The 24565-nt window shown below is 34.8% G+C and overlaps 2 long non-coding RNA genes across 2 annotated transcripts; both read left to right on the top strand.

The window, feature by feature from the left end:
• Positions 1-2905: 2905 nt before the first annotated feature.
• On the top strand, positions 2906-5284 carry LOC146906091 (uncharacterized). Its single transcript, XR_015017992.1, has 2 exons — positions 2906-3269; positions 5046-5284. It is a non-coding gene; the product is annotated as an uncharacterized LOC146906091 (long non-coding RNA).
• Positions 5285-8993: 3709 nt separating this feature from the next.
• Positions 8994-11321, top strand: LOC146906090 (uncharacterized). Its single transcript, XR_015017993.1, has 2 exons — positions 8994-9357; positions 11105-11321. It is a non-coding gene; the product is annotated as an uncharacterized LOC146906090 (long non-coding RNA).
• The last annotated feature ends 13244 nt before the right edge of the window (positions 11322-24565 follow it).

Here is a 24565-nt window from a genome sequence, read left to right as displayed (position 1 = left end):
TCACCAATAGCAAGCCTGGGACGAAACTTTTTGTTTTCTACCAATTCGTTCCTATGGTTTGCAATGACTATTGGGGAGATGTCTTCGCAATAATCTTTTATGTGTGACGAAAATATTTTGTGACCTCAAGTAACGAATGCATATCATATCCTAAGATTTTTTTTTCAAGGAAAAGACATGGGCAACCATCGACGAAATCGATACGATTTAAGGTAGCTTTGGAGGTTAATGTGTCAAGAGTCAAGAAAGATCTCAGATTAAGAGTTTGAAGGTTCTCGGATTTTGAGGAATTGTAGCGTATTTATCGATTCTATGTTTTGCTTAATAGACTTGCTAAGGCTCGATATGATGTTGAGTTATAAAGTTTAAAGAATTTTAAAAATATCCACACGTATGGGTGATTGAGGTTGATATTTTGAAAAAAAATTCACGAGATTTTCTAGGAACCGGTTTACTATTACACTCGTAGAGCGGGTTAGACTTATTAGAGTCTAGATTTGATGGCGCGTATGTGTTAACAACTCGTTCTATGAATTTAAAGCAACGACCGGGGCCTAAACTCAGAATATATTTATAAAGTAGAAAATCATCAACGTCAATGGCCCATACGTTAGTGTACGAAGTTTTCTTTAAAAGAAAAATTAACGAGCAAGCATTGATATGATTAAGCAAAATATAGTATACGAGGATGTGAAGGTACAAGGTTAAATGTCAAGCAAGATATGTTCAAGTGTTAGATTAGTTGGTTAGAGGAATTCGAGATTTCTCGAAAACAAGTTCAAGTATGATATGTATGATGAATGCAACTAGCAAGAACGTAAGGTTTACCCCCAAGTCAAGAATTATGAGTATAAGATAAGTTATCACGAGTTTTGAATTTACAAGACAAGTATAAGGTTGTGTTGTTGGTTGCAACATGGAGGATTTTGAGAACAATTCAAGAAGTAAGTATTCAAGTGATAAGCATGAATTGAAGTCTCAATTGCTCTAACGGATTAGAGTATTAATTTAAGCCAACCGGTGGGAATTAGAGTAGCGCTATGGAAGCTAATCGTTAATCATGAAACATGGAATTTTAGTGTGAAAGAATATTCGGTTGGTAACACAAGTTTAACAAGAATGCATCGTAAGACAAGCGAGGAGTTCTCGATGTGATAAGTAAGGATGAATTTGTATTCAAGCCTTGATGGCTAAAGTAAAAGTTTTAAGTATGTGTCGTCACCTAAGTAAGATGAAGAGGAACAAGTTAATGTTAAGAGGTCCAAGGATTTCCTATGGATATGTAAGCGGTATGGCAAGTATGTATATCGGTTAAACAAGGGAAGAATTATCTTCGAAGTTAAGCATGTTATCATGGGAGAGAAGCAACTTTTGAGTGATGCGTTATGAGATTCATACTTTTGTATGCAATACTTGTTGAGTGACAACGATACTTGTTAAGACATGTCAAACCATGATTTTATAACTTTTAAAAGCTAATATTGGTATTAAAGAACTTGGGAACGTTGCTTATTTTAAACTCATGGAATTATATATTTTCGAAACTGATGAGATACGTCGTAAGTAAATTCACTTAAGACGTACAAGCTTCAGGACCAACTTATCATGTACAAGTTTGGGGCGAGTTGTTAAATCTTTTTCAAAATATAGAAACTCGTCCGGTGGTTCTGTGGTACCGTTACAAATTCAGTTTTGGAAATGATAAAATCTTTTTAGTCATGTATATATTCGTTCCAAGAACCCGAGTACCAAAGTTTAAGAAAAAAAAATTCTTTAAGAAAGATTTTAGAACATATATCGTTATCATTTAACAAGAGGCGGCACTTGAAAGTATGCACATGTTATGGAAACGACAATGTTGTATGAAGCCAATATCCTACGAGATACACGGAGATGTGTTAAGAATGTATGATGTATGTGCAAGTAAATTGGCTAGAAAGTTTCAAGAGCATGTGAACCACAACGTTGGTGATTAATTGTCAGATGAATGGTATTGTTAATTCCACTTTCTCATGTCAAGATATGTGAGTTATCCATTAGTTCGGGTGCAATAAGATGCAATTAGATTGCAATGAAATTGGAAGATTTCCTAAGGCTCTGAAAAGAGATACAAGATTTATGGAATGATTTATATGAGTAATGCAAGTAAGAGGCGTGTGTCTCAAGACTCAGCGAGAAAACTGAGGTATGAATTATATGTTTACCCGATAAAATTATGTATGCATGAAAAGATGTTTTAAAGTTACAAGTAAGCACTGCAGGGCAAACCTGGTTTCCGGTAGGACTCCAGTCAAAAGGCAAATCCTGAGTGTTCATGTTTATGATAAGATACTTTTATGAATGATTTATGTTAAGCGGGTAAGATACGAGTCCGAAAAGATAAGTCTATATGTAGCAAGGAATGTTCTAAATCCTGATGTAACAAGTTAACTCTCCATTTTGAGGGATATTAAGATCCAGAAGGTTATGTTCAGTTGCATGTGGGTTAAGAAACAAGATGAGGACATGATACGACGAACCCTTTGAATATGTATGAATAGAAGATGTATGGCTCAGATCATGAATGGTAAGTTTTTGCCATGATGATTGGTAGTCGATCTCTAAATTTCGAGGACGAAATTTCTTTAAGGGGGGTAGAATGTAATATCCCGCCTGACAGTATCGGTATATTACCTGTTGACTATGTCAGATGAATTTAATTCATGAAAAGTAAGTTATTGGAAATATTTTATGTTATGTCAGCTTAATACGGATAGAGTATCATAGCCGTATTAAATACGTTTAAGCCAAGGGTAATATGGTAATTGCGAGGGAAAGGATATTTAATTGGTTGAGACACCAAAAATATCTCATTTCCTCTTCTCCATTCTCTCTCCTAAGATGTTGGCAAGGCTTTTCTCTTCTTTCCCTCTTCTCCATCGGTTCCCTCTCTTCTCTCCTTACCTCACCATGTTATCAAATCTTCTCCCCCATGGATCAAACAACAACATGGTTTCCTTCTCCACCTCTCTTAAGAACAACAAGAAGCTTTGGATTAATATCTCTATTTCCTCACATAGAGATTCCTTTGAGACTAGGGTTTTGGTTAGAAAGCTTTGGGTTGGAGTAAAGATGATCAAGCAAAGATCATGATGCTATGGATTGCAAGAAAACAATAAGATTGGCTTGGTTTGAGCAAAGAAAGCAAAAAGGGGCAAGAAGATAGGGTTTGGTCATGTGAAGTGAAGATAATGCTTAAAGCTTGGGAATCATGTGTAAATTATGTTAAGGTGAGTTCCATAGTTAGATTACCCACCTTTGGGTTGTATAATCTTGTGATGAAAACATGAATTATGTTAGTTTTTAAAACTAGGGTTTTAGTGCCCCTTTGTGTTAATTATGAGCAATTATTGTTAATTGTTGCCATACACATGTTATATAACGTTTTTATGATGTATTGGATGATTGGGTTGCATTAGATCACTTGGAACTTGAGATTTTAAGCCAAAATACGATTTCTGCACTTCTGGACTGATGGCAGCACGCTAAAGCGTCCACAGCACGCTAAAGCGTCCAAAATGTCGTAACTACTGGACCTGCACGCTTGGAGGACGCTAAAGCGTCCCAAAAGCGTCCTCAGCACGCTAAAGCGTCCTCAAAAGCGTCCTCAAAGCGTCCAGGCAGCTTTTGACAGCACTTTTATGAAAACGTTCTGAAATGTTCACAGCTTTAGACAGCACTTTGTGAAAATGTTCTAAAACGTTCCGGAGGTCCCGAAATGTATTTTGAGCTTCGTTTCTTGCAAACTTTTATTGAAAAATGAACCCCTCAATTCCAAGTGTTTAATGTACAATTCCAAACAAGGTTTTAAACAAGATTAAGGCATGGCAAATCATTAACAATGATTGTTTATAGATGATACGCAAGAGCGAATGTTAAGCAATATGAAATGGGGTAGCAAGATATTCTTTAAGCAAGGGAAATAACTAGAGCCTCGACATAGTTAGTCGAGAACTAGCATGTTTAGAAAGAATCCCTAGAATGATAAGACGCGGAGTTTATTATCTTCACACATGAACAAGAATAAGATAACATGTATGTTAAGATGTGGTTTGATTAGTTAATCACTCCACCATGATTAAGAACGTACAAGCATGAACAAGTATGTATAAGACTTTACCATTAATCGGATTGATCAAGGTTCCGAGGTAAACATGTAAGCATAAATAGGTTTAACCTATCATGATATGTTATGTTATGATTAAAATGAATAAGTGTAGGTGGCATGTCTCTTGCTATCCACATCAGGGGGATACAAGGGGTTCTCATGATGAGAACGATTCAAGCCGTAAGGGACCCGCATGTCACCGAGTAAACAAGACGTAGGTGCTCGTGTCTCTTGTTATCCACGCCAGGGGGATACGGGAGGTTCTCGACCTAAGGGGAACGGTTTAAGCCGCAAGGGACCCGCACGACACCGAGGGAGTCCGATGTACGTACATCGGTCATGTATGGGATTGTTCTCGGGGTTACTCCACCCGGGACTATCCGTAAAATGAATCAAGATAATTAATGTTTGTTCAACGCTAACCAAGTATGACCCTGACTATGTTATGTATATGCAAGAATGAATTTATGTAAGATTATGTTTACTAGCAATAGCATGAGATGCTATTAGATAAGTATAAGATATGGAATAGATCAAGTAAAGAATGTTATGCCGATGACGACCTTAGGTTCCCCTAATCGTCCGGTTTAGGATGGTGTCATGAATATGTTAAGATAAGTCTTGATGCGTTTAACATATCTTGAGATAGCGGTCCTAGGATCCCTTGACCGCCATGACACGTATGATAGTAAGCCTATAAAAAGTTAAGATATGATTATGACGGCACTAGTATGCACTACCGTCTAAATATGCAAGTCCTCACACACGTATAATCAACCGCCAGGTTGTAATGTAGACACGTGGTGACCGTAGGTTTCCCCTTGAGGTTGCCTATAGCCTAGGATTTAGGGGAACTCACTGAGACATTATGTCTCATCCCAATCCTTATTTGTTTCAGATAAACAGGTTGGATTAGCAAGCTAGTAGCCGAATGGATGATGCGACAAGTGTTTGTTTGTACTGCTGTAGGATGTATGGACAAACAAGGTTGCATATAGTATATTTATGAAAAGCTGAGTTGTATTTATGTTGTACAAACACATTTGTTGTATAAGATTATTCATCTGGCAGTTTTAATGTTGTAAATTTTAATGTATCCAGTACTAAATTAAACACACGTGCTAGACTTTCTAGATACGTCTGGTATGGGTGTTACATTTGGTATCAGAGCAGGTCGATTCAGACCGTGCCTTGGGTCATTAAATTACAACTAAGGGAGTGGGACCATTGGGTTCCGGGTAAATGTTCTAGTTGTTGTTGTTAGTTGAGCCTGATCAACTCAATTTAGCATTCAACGATTAGAATGGATGCCTGAGAGCTGAATAGGACCCAGGAGGAACGAAGTATGTGATGAAGAAGTTTGATCGTGCCAAAAGGTGGCCGGTGAACAAAGCAAGTAAAAGTGGGAATCCTCCGGGAATATATATAAGGTATGTTAAGAATGAACGTTCCGACAATGTCGGGTAAGATGATAGTGATACTCCATGTATCCGTAAGTGAAGAAGTTGAATATATGTATTTAACCATGACCTAAAGTTTCGGTAAGAGTAGTTGTTGGAACGGGTTTATGACATTCTGGAATGTCAGTGCAAGGTTACAAGATAGATAGGAGTCGACATATGTTGACGGAGTCGGCAGGCTCTCAGGAATAGCAATATGTGAATGAAGTTAAGGACATGTATGTGCGGAAAGTTGCGTAATTGACAACGTAAAGAGGTAAGTTAATCGTAGTGGAGGAAGATAAGGATTCAAGAGAAAGTTTTGTGTTATCCGGATTAAGGCATTGATTTCTGACGTGCCAAGAATTGTATCAAAAAGGTTGATGTTGCCATGAATATGTTATAGAATGTTTCACGATGATAGGAATGAATGATGTGCACTGGTTACTTGAGAATAAAAGTTCATACAAAGAATGTTTCTGGAAAATAGAGTTGGAGAAGCTCACCAATAGCAAGCCTGGGACGAAACTTTTTGTTTTCTACCAATTCGTTCCTATGGTTTGCAATGACTATTGGGGAGATGTCTTCGCAATAATCTTTTATGTGTGACGAAAATATTTTGTGACCTCAAGTAACGAATGCATATCATATCCTAAGATTTTTTTTTCAAGGAAAAGACATGGGCAACCATCGACGAAATCGATACGATTTAAGGTAGCTTTGGAGGTTAATGTGTCAAGAGTCAAGAAAGATCTCAGATTAAGAGTTTGAAGGTTCTCGGATTTTGAGGAATTGTAGCGTATTTATCGATTCTATGTTTTGCTTAATAGACTTGCTAAGGCTCGATATGATGTTGAGTTATAAAGTTTAAAGAATTTTAAAAATATCCACACGCATGGGTGATTGAGGTTGATATTTTGAAAAAAAATTCACGAGATTTTCTAGGAACCGGTTTACTATTACACTCGTAGAGCGGGTTAGACTTATTAGAGTCTAGATTTGATGGCGCGTATGTGTTAACAACTCGTTCTATGAATTTAAAGCAACGACCGGGGCCTAAACTCAGAATATATTTATAAAGTAGAAAATCATCAACGTCAATGGCCCATACGTTAGTGTACGAAGTTTTCTTTAAAAGAAAAATTAACGAGCAAGCATTGATATGATTAAGCAAAATATAGTATACGAGGATGTGAAGGTACAAGGTTAAATGTCAAGCAAGATATGTTCAAGTGTTAGATTAGTTGGTTAGAGGAATTCGAGATTTCTCGAAAACAAGTTCAAGTATGATATGTATGATGAATGCAACTAGCAAGAACGTAAGGTTTACCCCCAAGTCAAGAATTATGAGTATAAGATAAGTTATCACGAGTTTTGAATTTACAAGACAAGTATAAGGTTGTGTTGTTGGTTGCAACATGGAGGATTTTGAGAACAATTCAAGAAGTAAGTATTCAAGTGATAAGCATGAATTGAAGTCTCAATTGCTCTAACGGATTAGAGTATTAATTTAAGCCAACCGGTGGGAATCAGAGTAGCGCTATGGAAGCTAATCGTTAATCATGAAACATGGAATTTTAGTGTGAAAGAATATTCGGTTGGTAACACAAGTTTAACAAGAATGCATCGTAAGACAAGCGAGGAGTTCTCGATGTGATAAGTAAGGATGAATTTGTATTCAAGCCTTGATGGCTAAAGTAAAAGTTTTAAGTATGTGTCGTCACCTAAGTAAGATGAAGAGGAACAAGTTAATGTTAAGAGGTCCAAGGATTTCCTATGGATATGTAAGCGGTATGGCAAGTATGTATATCGGTTAAACAAGGGAAGAATTATCTTCGAAGTTAAGCATGTTATCATGGGAGAGAAGCAACTTTTGAGTGATGCGTTATGAGATTCATACTTTTGTATGCAATACTTGTTGAGTGACAACGATACTTGTTAAGACATGTCAAACCATGATTTTATAACTTTTAAAAGCTAATATTGGTATTAAAGAACTTGGGAACGTTGCTTATTTTAAACTCATGGAATTATATATTTTCGAAACTGATGAGATACGTCGTAAGTAAATTCACTTAAGACGTACAAGCTTCAGGACCAACTTATCATGTACAAGTTTGGGGCGAGTTGTTAAATCTTTTTCAAAATATAGAAACTCGTCCGGTGGTTCTGTGGTACCGTTACAAATTCAGTTTTGGAAATGATAAAATCTTTTTAGTCATGTATATATTCGTTCCAAGAACCCGAGTACCAAAGTTTAAGAAAAAAAAATTCTTTAAGAAAGATTTTAGAACATATATCGTTATCATTTAACAAGAGGCGGCACTTGAAAGTATGCACATGTTATGGAAACGACAATGTTGTATGAAGCCAATATCCTACGAGATACACGGAGATGTGTTAAGAATGTATGATGTATGTGCAAGTAAATTGGCTAGAAAGTTTCAAGAGCATGTGAACCACAACGTTGGTGATTAATTGTCAGATGAATGGTATTGTTAATTCCACTTTCTCATGTCAAGATATGTGAGTTATCCATTAGTTCGGGTGCAATAAGATGCAATTAGATTGCAATGAAATTGGAAGATTTCCTAAGGCTCTGAAAAGAGATACAAGATTTATGGAATGATTTATATGAGTAATGCAAGTAAGAGGCGTGTGTCTCAAGACTCAGCGAGAAAACTGAGGTATGAATTATATGTTTACCCGATAAAATTATGTATGCATGAAAAGATGTTTTAAAGTTACAAGTAAGCACTGCAGGGCAAACCTGGTTTCCGGTAGGACTCCAGTCAAAAGGCAAATCCTGAGTGTTCATGTTTATGATAAGATACTTTTATGAATGATTTATGTTAAGCGGGTAAGATACGAGTCCGAAAAGATAAGTCTATATGTAGCAAGGAATGTTCTAAATCCTGATGTAACAAGTTAACTCTCCATTTTGAGGGATATTAAGATCCAGAAGGTTATGTTCAGTTGCATGTGGGTTAAGAAACAAGATGAGGACATGATACGACGAACCCTTTGAATATGTATGAATAGAAGATGTATGGCTCAGATCATGAATGGTAAGTTTTTGCCATGATGATTGGTAGTCGATCTCTAAATTTCGAGGACGAAATTTCTTTAAGGGGGGTAGAATGTAATATCCCGCCTGACAGTATCGGTATATTACCTGTTGACTATGTCAGATGAATTTAATTCATGAAAAGTAAGTTATTGGAAATATTTTATGTTATGTCAGCTTAATACGGATAGAGTATCATAGCCGTATTAAATACGTTTAAGCCAAGGGTAATATGGTAATTGCGAGGGAAAGGATATTTAATTGGTTGAGACACCAAAAATATCTCATTTCCTCTTCTCCATTCTCTCTCCTAAGATGTTGGCAAGGCTTTTCTCTTCTTTCCCTCTTCTCCATCGGTTCCCTCTCTTCTCTCCTTACCTCACCATGTTATCAAATCTTCTCCCCCATGGATCAAACAACAACATGGTTTCCTTCTCCACCTCTCTTAAGAACAACAAGAAGCTTTGGATTAATATCTCTATTTCCTCACATAGAGATTCCTTTGAGACTAGGGTTTTGGTTAGAAAGCTTTGGGTTGGAGTAAAGATGATCAAGCAAAGATCATGATGCTATGGATTGCAAGAAAACAATAAGATTGGCTTGGTTTGAGCAAAGAAAGCAAAAAGGGGCAAGAAGATAGGGTTTGGTCATGTGAAGTGAAGATAATGCTTAAAGCTTGGGAATCATGTGTAAATTATGTTAAGGTGAGTTCCATAGTTAGATTACCCACCTTTGGGTTGTATAATCTTGTGATGAAAACATGAATTATGTTAGTTTTTAAAACTAGGGTTTTAGTGCCCCTTTGTGTTAATTATGAGCAATTATTGTTAATTGTTGCCATACACATGTTATATAACGTTTTTATGATGTATTGGATGATTGGGTTGCATTAGATCACTTGGAACTTGAGATTTTAAGCCAAAATACGATTTCTGCACTTCTGGAGTGATGGCAGGACGCTAAAGCGTCCACAGCACGCTAAAGCGTCCAAAATGTCGTAACTACTGGACCTGCACGCTTGGAGGACGCTAAAGCGTCCCAAAAGCGTCCTCAGCACGCTAAAGCGTCCTCAAAGCGTCCAGGCAGCTTTTGACAGCACTTTTATGAAAACGTTCTGAAATGTTCACAGCTTTAGACAGCACTTTGTGAAAATGTTCTAAAACGTTCCGGAGGTCCCGAAATGTATTTTGAGCTTCGTTTCTTGCAAACTTTTATTGAAAAATGAACCCCTCAATTCCAAGTGTTTAATGTACAATTCCAAACAAGGTTTTAAACAAGATTAAGGCATGGCAAATCATTAACAATGATTGTTTATAGATGATACGCAAGAGCGAATGTTAAGCAATATGAAATGGGGTAGCAAGATATTCTTTAAGCAAGGGAAATAACTAGAGCCTCGACAGCATGTTTATAAAGAATCCCTAGAATGATAAGACGCGGAGTTTATTATCTTCACACATGAACAAGAATAAGATAACATGTATGTTAAGATGTGGTTTGATTAGTTAATCACTCCACCATGATTAAGAACGTACAAGCATGAACAAGTATGTATAAGACTTTACCATTAATCGGATCGATCAAGGTTCCGAGGTAAACATGTAAGCATAAATAGGTTTAACCTATCATGATATGTTATGTTATGATTAAAATGAATAAGTGTAGGTGGCATGTCTCTTGCTATCCACATCAGGGGGATACAAGGGGTTCTCATGATGAGAACGATTCAAGCCGTAAGGGACCCGCATGTCACCGAGTAAACAAGACGTAGGTGCTCGTGTCTCTTGTTATCCACGCCAGGGGGATACGGGAGGTTCTCGACCTAAGGGGAACGGTTTAAGCCGCAAGGGACCCGCACGACACCGAGGGAGTCCGATGTACGTACATCGGTCATGTATGGGATTGTTCTCGGGGTTACTCCACCCGGGACTATCCGTAAAATGAATCAAGATAATTAATGTTTGTTCAACGCTAACCAAGTATGACCCTGACTATGTTATGTATATGCAAGAATGAATTTATGTAAGATTATGTTTACTAGCAATAGCATGAGATGCTATTAGATAAGTATAAGATATGGAATAGATCAAGTAAAGAATGTTATGCCGATGACGACCTTAGGTTCCCCTAATCGTCCGGTTTAGGATGGTGTCATGAATATGTTAAGATAAGTCTTGATGCGTTTAACATATCTTGAGATAGCGGTCCTAGGATCCCTTGACCGCCATGACACGTATGATAGTAAGCCTATAAAAAGTTAAGATATGATTATGACGGCACTAGTATGCACTACCGTCTAAATATGCAAGTCCTCACACACGTATAATCAACCGCCAGGTTGTAATGTAGACACGTGGTGACCGTAGGTTTCCCCTTGAGGTTGCCTATAGCCTAGGATTTAGGGGAACTCACTGAGACATTATGTCTCATCCCAATCCTTATTTGTTTCAGATAAACAGGTTGGATTAGCAAGCTAGTAGCCGAATGGATGATGCGACAAGTGTTTGTTTGTACTGCTGTAGGATGTATGGACAAACAAGGTTGCATATAGTATATTTATGAAAAGCTGAGTTGTATTTATGTTGTACAAACACATTTGTTGTATAAGATTATTCATCTGGCAGTTTTAATGTTGTAAATTTTAATGTATCCAGTACTAAATTAAACACACGTGCTAGACTTTCTAGATACGTCTGGTATGGGTGTTACAATATATATATTGATATATGTATATTATGTCACATCTCCAAATGAATTGTTTGTTCTATAACGCGTATATATTATGAATTAATGAAGCAACAAAAACTATGAAATAAGGAAATTAAAATATTTTTGAAATAAATTTTGTTGTGAACCCATGGATATACTGTTGAATAATACAATCATATCGTTTATTCAATATAAATATATGTCCTACCTCACACTCTAATGCACTATTTGTCAGTGAAGAAAACTATCACGTCTTCTCTAGTTTATATTGTTTGCCTAAGAATCATCCACGATGTTCCACGCTTGCTTTGATTGTCCCAAGTCCTTCGAAAGTAAGGGTGCTTTGAACGTCCATAAAAGGTTTGAGTATGTCGGTGTTTCCTCTCGATGTCTACCATTACTCCTTGCTTAGCAAAAAAAAATGTGAAGCTAAAACACGTTGCGATAGATGTGGTAAATTATGCTCATCTATTCTTTCTTGTTCTAACCATATGAAGACATGTCAACCACAGAAGCCGCAAGTACATAATCCTCAATGAATTTGAAGAATTCTCCAAGAAGATATATTGGAGAACAAGCCATATTTCAGTTTATAGTATAGGATTTAATCTTATTTCTATCAGTTTTTTATATTCTCTATAAGATTTAGTTTGTCGACTATATATTCTTAGGTATGAGTATTTCATTACTATAATTCTTGCATGTATGGATAAATTAAATAAATAATTCATTAATTTTCGTTAAATTTCTTGGACTTCATATTTTTATTCTTTTTTAATTATGTATGAGAGTAGGATGAAATATTCTATTAGAGGATAAATCTCTTCATCTATTTTTTATATAAATTTTTAAATGCATTATCTTATTTGTTCCTTTTGTAGTTTATTATTCATAGCTTTGGTCATGTGTGATGTATTCGGAGTTGATTGTAATTTGAAATCTATATTTGAAGCATGAACGAACTTCATAGGATTAAACCTAATTAAAAGCTTACGAGGAACGACGCAAAAACAAACCCTAGCAGACTCAATGGTTTTCAAAATTCACATAAAATTATAAACTCAAAATGGACAAAATTTTTATTAATTGAATATTTTAATGGTGTGTATTTATGCGAAGTTTTTATTTTGTTTTGTTTATGTAGTTTTCATGTTGCACCCTTTTGAAAAAAATACTCATAACTTAATAAGATATTAGAAAATTATCATTAGTATTTTTAATTTATATTTCTATTTAGAATATTTTTAGGATTTTCTCTTTATTTATTTTCAATTGAGGGAAGATTTATATGTTATTTAAATATATGATTTAGAAATATGTTATGTATAAAAAAAATGAGGGAAGATTTGTTTTGTGTTTAAATATATGACTTAGAAATATGTTTTATATGAAAATTCTAATATCTTAATAATATATTATTTTTTTTGATAAGCCAAGAGCAAAATGACATCCAAAAGAATAGTGTCCAACTACGTTGGGACCCTACTCTAATATGCTGTCAATTGCTCATAAATATTATTAAAAAAAGGAAAAATTACATAACATTATAAAAATATCATTAGTATTTTAATTTTATATTTCTATTTAGAATTTTTTTAGAATTTTTTTATTTATTTATTTTTATTTGAAGGAATTTTTTCAACTTTATTTCAATATATGATTTAGAACTATGTTATGTATGTAAATTTAATTATTTGAACGAATATTTGAACTATATTTCAATATATGATTTAGAACTATGTTATGTATGTAAATTTAATTATTTGAACGAATATTTGAACTATATTTCAATATATGATTCATAAATATGTTTTATATGAAAATTTAGCTTTTTTTAAAAAAAAAAAAACTTGGTATCCAGTTCAAGAGTCAACTAATTTGAGAAGTCCAATTCCATTGTCTACTTGTAGGGTCTCCATTTAAACCCAAAACTTAGCTCTGTATGGACTTAACCCACCTAAAATTTAGCATCACATATAGAGCCCTTATTATATATATATATATATATATATATATATATATATATATATATATATTTAATAAGATTCAATTATTAATCTATTAAATCATATTTTTTATTTTTTTTATTTTTCAAAATTCTATTAAATCATATTTAGGGTAATGTCAATATTTAATATTTTTACTTAACAATTATTGTATATAAACTAAGAGAATAGAAACTTATTATTTTTTATTTACTTTAGAGATCATGTCATAAACTATATATATATATATATATATATATATATATATATATATATATATATATATATTATGTCACATGTAACACCCACACCAGACGTATCTAGAAAGTCTGGCACGTGCGTTAATATTAGTACTGGATACATTAAAATATACAACAATTAAAACTTCGAATGAATAATATTTACATCAAGTTCCGTTCGTATAAATAATAATACAATACAACTCATCCATACGTAAAAATGCATCCTTGAAGTCCATAACATCCTGCAGCTTCACGAACGAACCCTTGAAGTAATATCCATCCGGCTCCGAACATGCATAAACATCCTGCTTATCTGAAACAAATAAGGATTGGGATGAGACATAATGTCTCAGTGAGTTCCCCTAAATCCTAGGCTATAGGCAACCTCAAGGGGAAACCTACGGTCACCACGTGTCTACATTACAACCTGACGGTTGATTATACGTGTGTGGGGATTTGCATTCATAGACGGTAGTGCATACTAGAGCCGTCATAATCTTATCTCACTTGTTATAGGCTTCACTTCCTATACGTGTCATGGCGGTCGAGGGGGAATCTAGAACCGCATTGCCAAGAATACACTTTATGTATCGAGGCCTAAACCTAACATAATCATGGCACGATTCTAAACCGGACGATTAGGGGAAACTTAAGATCGTCATCGGTATCATGTTCATAGCTTGCTCTATACCTAACTTATACTTGTCTTTAAGCATCTAATGCTCTTATTCTCATACATAATCGTACATGAGTTCATACATGTTCATAATCATAATCGTAACATACATAAACGTACTTAAGTTCATTCATATTGGTTAGCGTTGAACAAACAGTGTTATCTTGATTCATTTTACGAATAGTCCCGAGTGGAGTAACCCCGAGATCAATCCCATACATGACCGATGTACGTACATCGGACTCCCTCGGTGTCGTGCGGGTCCCTTGCGGCTTGAACCGTTCCCCTTAGATCGAGAACCTCCCGTATCCCCCTGGCGTGGATAACAAGAGACACGAGCACCTACGTCTTGTTTACTCAGTGACATGCGGGTCCCTTACGGCTTGAATCGTTCTCATTACGAGAACCCCTTGTATCCCCCTGACGTGGATATCAAGAGACATGTCACCTACACTTATTAAGTCATGGTCTTGTCGTTAATTTAGGTTACACCTAATCATGCATACATGTTTACCTCGGAACCTTAATCGATCCGATTAGCTATAAATGTTCATACTTGTACATTCCTAACATGGTGGAGAGATTAACTAATCAATCCATAGCTTATCATACTTGCTAAATCATCTAGCTCATATGCGAAGAGATTATCATTCGCGTCTTGTCCATCTATGAATTCTTGCTAACATGATAGTTCTCGAATAACTATGTCGAGGCTCTAGTTATTTCCCTTGCTTAAAGAATATCTTGCTACCCCATACTCTATCATAACATAACATTTCATGTGCAATTCGTCATTGAAATTCTTGATGTTGTTTATGCATTTCTTTACCAATATCTTTAGGTGTAATGTGCAATGATAACTTGACTTTGAGGGGTTTTTAAAGTTATAAGAGACTGCAGGGAAAAACTTGGTCAAAACCACTGCATTTCATGAATTTTCTTGTAAAATAGTACTGTGCTGTGAAATCTCGCTTGAGCGAGATTCATCATGCTTGAGCGAGATTCCAAGCGAGATTTCTCGCTTGAGCGAGATTCCAAGCGAGATTTTAATTCGGTTCTGCCTAAATCTCGCTTGAGCGAGATTCTTCTCGCTTAAGCGAGGTTCTTCAGTACCAGACCTGCAGAATTCGTAATTTTGACCTCCAAACCTCAAAATTAAGTTTCCAATGCACACAAACCACTTAGTATACATAGAAAACAGCTTAGAACAAATACATAACAACAAACAACATAATTCCAATGACTAATGGCAAAAGGGGTACTAAAACCCTAACTTACATACTAATCCAAATCATGTTTTCTACAAGACATAATCATAATCCCAAAGGTAAGGAATTCTATCTATGGAACTCACCTAATCATGTTTGCTTGCTTTCCTTCAATACCTAGCTTCAAACCCTAGCTTTGCTTCATTCCTTGATTTCTTGTTCTTTCCCACCAAACCATGCTTTGATCCTTTCCTTTGCTTGTTTCTTACTTGCTAAGCCATGCTTAATCATGCTTGATCATGATTTGGAAGAAGTTTGGTTGATTAGAGAAGAGAGGGAGGGCGCATGGTAGAGAGAAGGAGGAGAGAACTCTTTCTCTCAAAACCTAGAGAGAGAAAGAGGAAGAAATTATGAGGTTTTCCACCCTCAAATCACTTATATACTCCCTTGAGCGAGATTACTTAAATGCCCTTCGTCTCAGTCGTGTTTACCTGACCCTGATACATAACTCATGCTTAACTGATATTACTTATAAATATCTTCCGTCGTACTTAACTTTCTTCATCATAATCACTTTCCACGAATCTTAGTCCTCTGATACATTTAACAGATGAATTTTCCATTAGCTGACGAGCGGGATGTTACACTCTACCCCCCTTAAAAAAAAATTCGTCCTCGAAATTTAGAGATCTCTACCAATCATCATGACAAAAATTTACCATCTATGGTCTGAGCCAAACATTTTCCATTCATACATATCAAAAGGGTTCGTCGTATCATGTCTTCATCTTGTTTCTTAATCCACAAGTAACTGAACATAGCCTTCTTGATCTTATTATTCACTCCAACTTAGAGTTATCTTAGTATATCCTGATTTAGAACTTATCTTGCTACACATAAACTTATCATCTCAATCTCGAATCTTACCCGATTAACATAAACCATTCATCAAGGTATCTTATCGTAAACATGAACACTCAGGATTTGCCTTTTAACTGGAATCCTATCGGGTACCAGGTTTGCCCTGCAGTGCTTACTTGCAACATAAAACATATTTCATACCTACATCTTATCATGAATTCATAATCTTACTTGTATTACTCATATAAACAATTCCACGGATCACTTATCTCTTTCCGAGTCTTATGAAATCGTTCGACCTCATTGAGATCTATTATAGCTTGACATCTTATCACACCCGAACTAATGGGTATCTCATATAGCTTGACTTGAAAAAGTGAAATCAACTCACCACTTCATCTGATAATCTATCAATCAACATCATGATTCAGATACTCTTGAAACTTGCTAGAAATTCCACTTGTACTTACGTCGTATACTCTTAATACAATTCCGTGTATTCTATATGACATTGGCTTCATATAAACATTGTCGTTTCCATAACATGTACATACTTTCAAGTGCCGTCTCTTGTTAAATGATAACGATACGTGTTCTAAAATCTTTCTTGAAGAAATTTTTCTTAAGCTCTGGTATTCAGGTTCTTGGAACGTATAAATACATGGTCTAAAAAGGATTTTATTATCTCCAAAACTGATTTTCAAAAACACCACAGTACCACCGGACGAGTTTCTATATTTTGAAAAAAAAATTTACAACTCGCCCAAAACTTGTCCACAACAAGTTGGTCCTGAAGTTTGTACGCCTTAAGTGAGTTTACTTACGACGTATCTCATCAGTTTCGAAAATGTATAATTCCATGAGTTTAAAGAAAAACATCGTTCCCAAGTTCCATAATACCAATCTTAACTTTTAAAAGTTCTAAAATCATGACTTAACATGTCTTAACAAGTATCGTTTTCACTCAACAAGTATTGCATACGAGAATATGATTCTCATTGCACAACTCGAGAGTTGCATCTCCTTTCATGATAACATACTTAACTTCGAAGATAAATTCTTCCCTTATTCAACCGTTATACATACTTGCCATACCGCTTACATATCCGTAAACAATCCTTGGACCTCTTAACATAAACTTATTCCTCTTCTTCGGAACACTAACTTGATTCCCACCGGTTGGTTTAAACCATTACTCTAATCCGTTAGAGAGACTGAGACTTCATATTCCTAATTACCACTTGAATACTAACTTCTTGAACTGTTCTCAAGATCTTCCATGTTGTAACCAACATCACAACCTTACACTTGTCTTGTGAATCCAAAACTCATGATGGTTTATCTTATTCTCATAATACTTGACTCGGGGGTAACCTTACTTTCTTGCTGGTTGCACTTACCATACATATCATATCTGAACTTATTTTCGAGTGAACTCAATTTCCATTAACAACCCATCTAGCACTTGAACATAACTTTCTTGAACATCTAATCTTTGTACCTTCGCATTCTCGCGGACTATATTTTGCTTAATCATACCAATGCTTGCTCATTAATTTTTTTTTCTTTTAAAGAAAACTTCGTAAACTAGCGCACAAGTCATTGACGTTGATAATTTTCTACTTTATAAATATATTGAGTTTTGGCCCCAGCCGTTGCTCTAAATTCATGGAACGAGTTGATAGCACATACGTGTCATCAATTCTAGATTATAATAAGTCTAGCTCGCTCTACGAGTATCATAGCAAACCGGTTCCTAGAAAATCTCGTGAATTTTCAAAATATCAACTTCAACGACCCATACACGTAAATATTTCTAAATTATTTACTTTATGTTTCAACATCATATCGAGCCTAGCAAGTATATTAAGCAAAACATAGGTTCGAGCGATACGTCATAATTCCACATAATCGATGAATCTTGTGATTTTCTCATAACTCTGCACCGCTTTAATTCTTACATCATACCTCATGCATAAACATTGGTGACTTTCCTTCTAAATGCAGGAACTTCTATACTCTTGATCTTGGCTTGTTCTTGACACATCAACACATTAACTTCCAAAAATACCTTAAACCGTATCGTTTTCGTTGATGGTTGTCCACGTCCTCTTTCCTTAGAAATTGTAGGTGGTGATATGCATTCATTACTTGATGTCTTAAAAGATTTTCGTCACGTAAAATTTATTGTGAAGACATCTCCCCAATAGTCATTGCAAACCATAGGATCGAACTAGTAGGTTTCACAAAAAACGGAAAAATTTCGTCCCAGGCTTGCTATTGGTGAGCTTCTCCAACAGTATTTTTCAGAAAACATTTGTTGCATAAAACTCTTATTCTCAAGTATAAAATGCACATCATTCATTCCTATCGTCGTAAAATATTCTATAACATATGCATGGCAACATCAACCTTTTTCGATACAATTCTTGGCACGTCGGAAATCAATGTCTTACTCCTGATAACATAAAACTTTCTCTTGAATCCTTAACTTCATTCTCATATTGCTATCCTGAGAGCCCGCTGACTCCGTCAACATACGCCGACCTCTTACTACCTTGTAGCCTTGTTCGGACATTCTAGAATATCATAAATCCGTTCCAACAACAATTCTTACCGAAACTTTTGATCATGGTTAGATACATATATTCAACTTCTTCACTTACGGGTACATAAAGTATCACTAACATCTTACCTGACATTGTTGGAACGTTCCTTCTTAATATACCTTACATTCCCGGAGGATTCACACTTCCACTTGATTAGTTCACCGGCCACCTTTTGGCACGGTCAAACTTCTTCATCATATACTTCATCCCTCCTGGGTCCTATTCAGCTCTCAGGCATCCGTTCTAATCGTTGACTGCTAAATTGAGTTGATCAGGCTCAACTAACAACAACAAATAGAACATTTACCCGGAACCCAATGGTCCCACTACCTTAGTTGTAATTTAATGACCCAAGGCACGGTCTGAATCGACCTGCTCTGATACCAATTGTAACACCCATACCAGACGTATCTAGAAAGTCTGGCACGTGCGTTAATATTAGTACTGGATACATTAAAATATACAACAATTAAAACTTCGAATGAATAATATTTACATCAAGTTCCGTTCGTATAAATAATAATACAATACAACTCATCCATACGTAAAAATGCATCCTTGAAGTCCATAACATCCTGCAGCTTCACGAACGAACCCTTGAAGTAATATCCATCCGGCTCCGAACATGCATAAACATCCTGCTTATCTGAAACAAATAAGGATTGGGATGAGACATAATGTCTCAGTGAGTTCCCCTAAATCCTAGGCTATAGGCAACCTCAAGGGGAAACCTACGGTCACCACGTGTCTACATTACAACCTGACGGTTGATTATACGTGTGTGGGGATTTGCATTCATAGACGGTAGTGCATACTAGAGCCGTCATAATCTTATCTCACTTGTTATAGGCTTCACTTCCTATACGTGTCATGGCGGTCGAGGGGGAATCTAGAACCGCATTGCCAAGAATACACTTTATGTATCGAGGCCTAAACCTAACATAATCATGGCACGATTCTAAACCGGACGATTAGGGGAAACTTAAGATCGTCATCGGTATCATGTTCATAGCTTGCTCTATACCTAACTTATACTTGTCTTTAAGCATCTAATGCTCTTATTCTCATACATAATCGTACATGAGTTCATACATGTTCATAATCATAATCGTAACATACATAAACGTACTTAAGTTCATTCATATTGGTTAGCGTTGAACAAACAGTGTTATCTTGATTCATTTTACGAATAGTCCCGAGTGGAGTAACCCCGAGATCAATCCCATACATGACCGATGTACGTACATCGGACTCCCTCGGTGTCGTGCGGGTCCCTTGCGGCTTGAACCGTTCCCCTTAGATCGAGAACCTCCCGTATCCCCCTGGCGTGGATAACAAGAGACACGAGCACCTACGTCTTGTTTACTCAGTGACATGCGGGTCCCTTACGGCTTGAATCGTTCTCATTACGAGAACCCCTTGTATCCCCCTGACGTGGATATCAAGAGACATGTCACCTACACTTATTAAGTCATGGTCTTGTCGTTAATTTAGGTTACACCTAATCATGCATACATGTTTACCTCGGAACCTTAATCGATCCGATTAGCTATAAATGTTCATACTTGTACATTCCTAACATGGTGGAGAGATTAACTAATCAATCCATAGCTTATCATACTTGCTAAATCATCTAGCTCATATGCGAAGAGATTATCATTCGCGTCTTGTCCATCTATGAATTCTTGCTAACATGATAGTTCTCGAATAACTATGTCGAGGCTCTAGCTATTTCCCTTGCTTAAAGAATATCTTGCTACCCCATACTCTATCATAACATAACATTTCATGTGCAATTCGTCATTGAAATTCTTGATGTTGTTTATGCATTTCTTTACCAATATCTTTAGGTGTAATGTGCAATGATAACTTGACTTTGAGGGGTTTTTAAAGTTATAAGAGACTGCAGGGAAAAACTTGGTCAAAACCACTGCATTTCATGAATTTTCTTGTAAAATAGTACTGTGCTGTGAAATCTCGCTTGAGCGAGATTCATCATGCTTGAGCGAGATTCCAAGCGAGATTTCTCGCTTGAGCGAGATTCCAAGCGAGATTTTAATTCGGTTCTGCCTAAATCTCGCTTGAGCGAGATTCTTCTCGCTTAAGCGAGGTTCTTCAGTACCAGACCTGCAGAATTCGTAATTTTGACCTCCAAACCTCAAAATTAAGTTTCCAATGCACACAAACCACTTAGTATACATAGAAAACAGCTTAGAACAAATACATAACAACAAACAACATAATTCCAATGACTAATGGCAAAAGGGGTACTAAAACCCTAACTTACATACTAATCCAAATCATGTTTTCTACAAGACATAATCATAATCCCAAAGGTAAGGAATTCTATCTATGGAACTCACCTAATCATGTTTGCTTGCTTTCCTTCAATACCTAGCTTCAAACCCTAGCTTTGCTTCATTCCTTGATTTCTTGTTCTTTCCCACCAAACCATGCTTTGATCCTTTCCTTTGCTTGTTTCTTACTTGCTAAGCCATGCTTAATCATGCTTGATCATGATTTGGAAGAAGTTTGGTTGATTAGAGAAGAGAGGGAGGGCGCATGGTAGAGAGAAGGAGGAGAGAACTCTTTCTCTCAAAACCTAGAGAGAGAAAGAGGAAGAAATTATGAGGTTTTCCACCCTCAAATCACTTATATACTCCCTTGAGCGAGATTACTTAAATGCCCTTCGTCTCAGTCGTGTTTACCTGACCCTGATACATAACTCATGCTTAACTGATATTACTTATAAATATCTTCCGTCGTACTTAACTTTCTTCATCATAATCACTTTCCACGAATCTTAGTCCTCTGATACATTTAACAGATGAATTTTCCATTAGCTGACGAGCGGGATGTTACATCACATCTTCAAATGAATTGTTTGTTCTATAACGCGTATATATTATGAATTAATGAAGCAACAAAAACTATGAAATAAGGAAATTAAAATATTTTTGAAATAAATTTTGTTGTGAACCCATGGATATACTGTTGAATAATACAATCATATCGTTTATTCAATATAAATATATGTCCTACCTCACACTCTAATGCACTATTTGTCAGTGAAGAAAACTATCACGTCTTCTCTAGTTTATATTGTTTGCCTAAGAATCATCCACGATGTTCCACGCTTGCTTTGATTGTCCCAAGTCCTTCGAAAGTAAGGGTGCTTTGAACGTCCATAAAAGGTTTGAGTATGTCGGTGTTTCCTCTCAATGTCTACCATTACTCCTTGCTTAGCAAAAAAAATGTGAAGCTAAAACACGTTGCGATAGATGTGGTAAATTATGCTCATCTATTCTTTCTTGTTCTAACCATATGAAGACATGTCAACCACAGAAGCCGCAAGTACATAATCCTCAATGAATTTGAAGAATTCTCCAAGAAGATATATTGGAGAACAAGCCATATTTCAGTTTATAGTATAGGATTTAATCTTATTTCTATCAGTTTTTTATATTCTCTATAAGATTTAGTTTGTCGACTATATATTCTTAGGTATGAGTATTTCATTACTATAATTCTTGCATGTATGGATAAATTAAATAAATAATTCATTAATTTTCGTTAAATTTCTTGGACTTCATATTTTTATTCTTTTTTAATTATGTATGAGAGTAGGATGAAATATTCTATTAGAGGATAAATCTCTTCATCTATTTTTTATATAAATTTTTAAATGCATTATCTTATTTGTTCCTTTTGTAGTTTATTATTCATAGCTCCGGTCATGTGTGATGTATTCCGAGTTGATTGTAATTTGAAATCTATATTTGAAGCATGAACGAACTTCATAGGATTAAACGTAATTAAAAGCTTTCGAGGAACGATGCAAAAACAAACCCTAGCAGACTCAATGGTTTTCAAAATTCACATAAAATTATAAACTTAAAATGGACTACATTTTTATTAATTGAATATTTTAATGGAGTATATTTATGCGAAGTTTTTATTTTGTTTTGTTTATGTAGTTTTCATGTTGCACCCTTTTGAGAAAAAAAAACTCATAACTTAATAAGATATTAGAAAATTATCATTAGTATTTTTAATTTATATTTCTTTTTAGAATATGTTTAGGATTTTCTCTTTATTTATTTTCAATTGAGGGAAGATTTATATGTTATTTAAATATATGAGTTTAGGATTTTCTCTTTATTTATTTTCAATTGAGGGAAGATTTATATGTTATTTAAATATATGATTTAGAAATATGTTATGTATAAAAAAAATGAGGGAAGATTTGTTTTGTGTTTAAATATATGACTTAGAAATATGTTTTATATGAAAATTCTAATATCTTAATAATATATTATTTTTTTTGATAAGCCAAGAGCAAAATGACATCCAAAAGAATAGTGTCCAACTACGTTGGGACCCTACTCTAATATGCTGTCAATTGCTCATAAATATTATTAAAAAAAGGAAAAATTACATAACATTATAAAAATATCATTAGTATTTTAATTTTATATTTCCATTTAGAATTTTTTTAGAATTTGTTTATTTATTTATTTTTATTTGAAGGAATTTTTTCAACTTTATTTCAATATATGATTTAGAACTATGTTATGTATGAAAATTTAATTATTTGAACGAATATTTGAACTATATTTCAATATATGATTCATAAATATGTTTTATATGAAAATTTAGCTTTTTTAAAAATAAAAAAAACTTGGTATCCAGTTCAAGAGTCAACTAATTTGAGAAGTCCAATCCATTGTCTACTTGTAGGGTCTCCATTTAAACCCAAAACTTAGCTCTGTATGGACTTAACCCACCTAAAATTTAGCATCACATATAGAGCCCTTATTATATATATATATATATATATATATATATATATATATATATATATATATATATATATATATATTAATAAGATTCAATTATTAATCTATTAAATCATATTTTTTTATTTTTTTTATTTTTCAAAATTCTATTAAATCATATTTAGGGTAATGTCAATATTTAATATTTTTACTTAACAATTATTGTATATAAACTAAGAGAATATAAACTTATTATTTTTTATTTACTTTAGAGATCATGTCAAAAACTATATATATATATACATATATATATATATATATATATATATATGATATATGTATATTATGTCACATCTTCAAATGAATTGTTTGTTCTATAACACGTATATATTATGAATTAATGAAGCAACAAAAACTATGAAATAAAGAAATTAAAATATTTTTGAAATAAATTTTGTTGTGAACCCATGGATATACTGTTGAATAATACAATCATATCGTTTATTCAATATAAATATATGACCTACCTCACACTCTAATGCACTATTTGTCAGTGAATAAAACTATCAAGTCTTCTCTAGCTTATATTGTTTGCCTAAGAATCATCCACGATGTTCCACGCTTGCTTTGATTGTCCCAAGTCCTTCGAAAGTAAGGGTGCTTTGAACGTCCATAAATGGTTTGAATGTGAAGCTAAAACACGTTGCGATAGATGTGGTAAATTATGCTCATCTATTCTTTCTTGTTCTAACCATATGAAGACATGTCAACCACAAAAGATGCAAGTACATAATCCTCAATGAATTTGAAGAATTCTCCAAGAAGATATATTGGAGAAGAAGCC

This window comes from Medicago sativa, chromosome 7 (genome assembly GCF_051527215.1).
Source record: "Medicago sativa cultivar Bolivia chromosome 7, Bolivia_mono, whole genome shotgun sequence".
Taxonomy (NCBI): Eukaryota; Viridiplantae; Streptophyta; class Magnoliopsida; order Fabales; family Fabaceae; genus Medicago; species Medicago sativa.
This window is presented reverse-complemented; position numbering and strand designations above follow the sequence as displayed.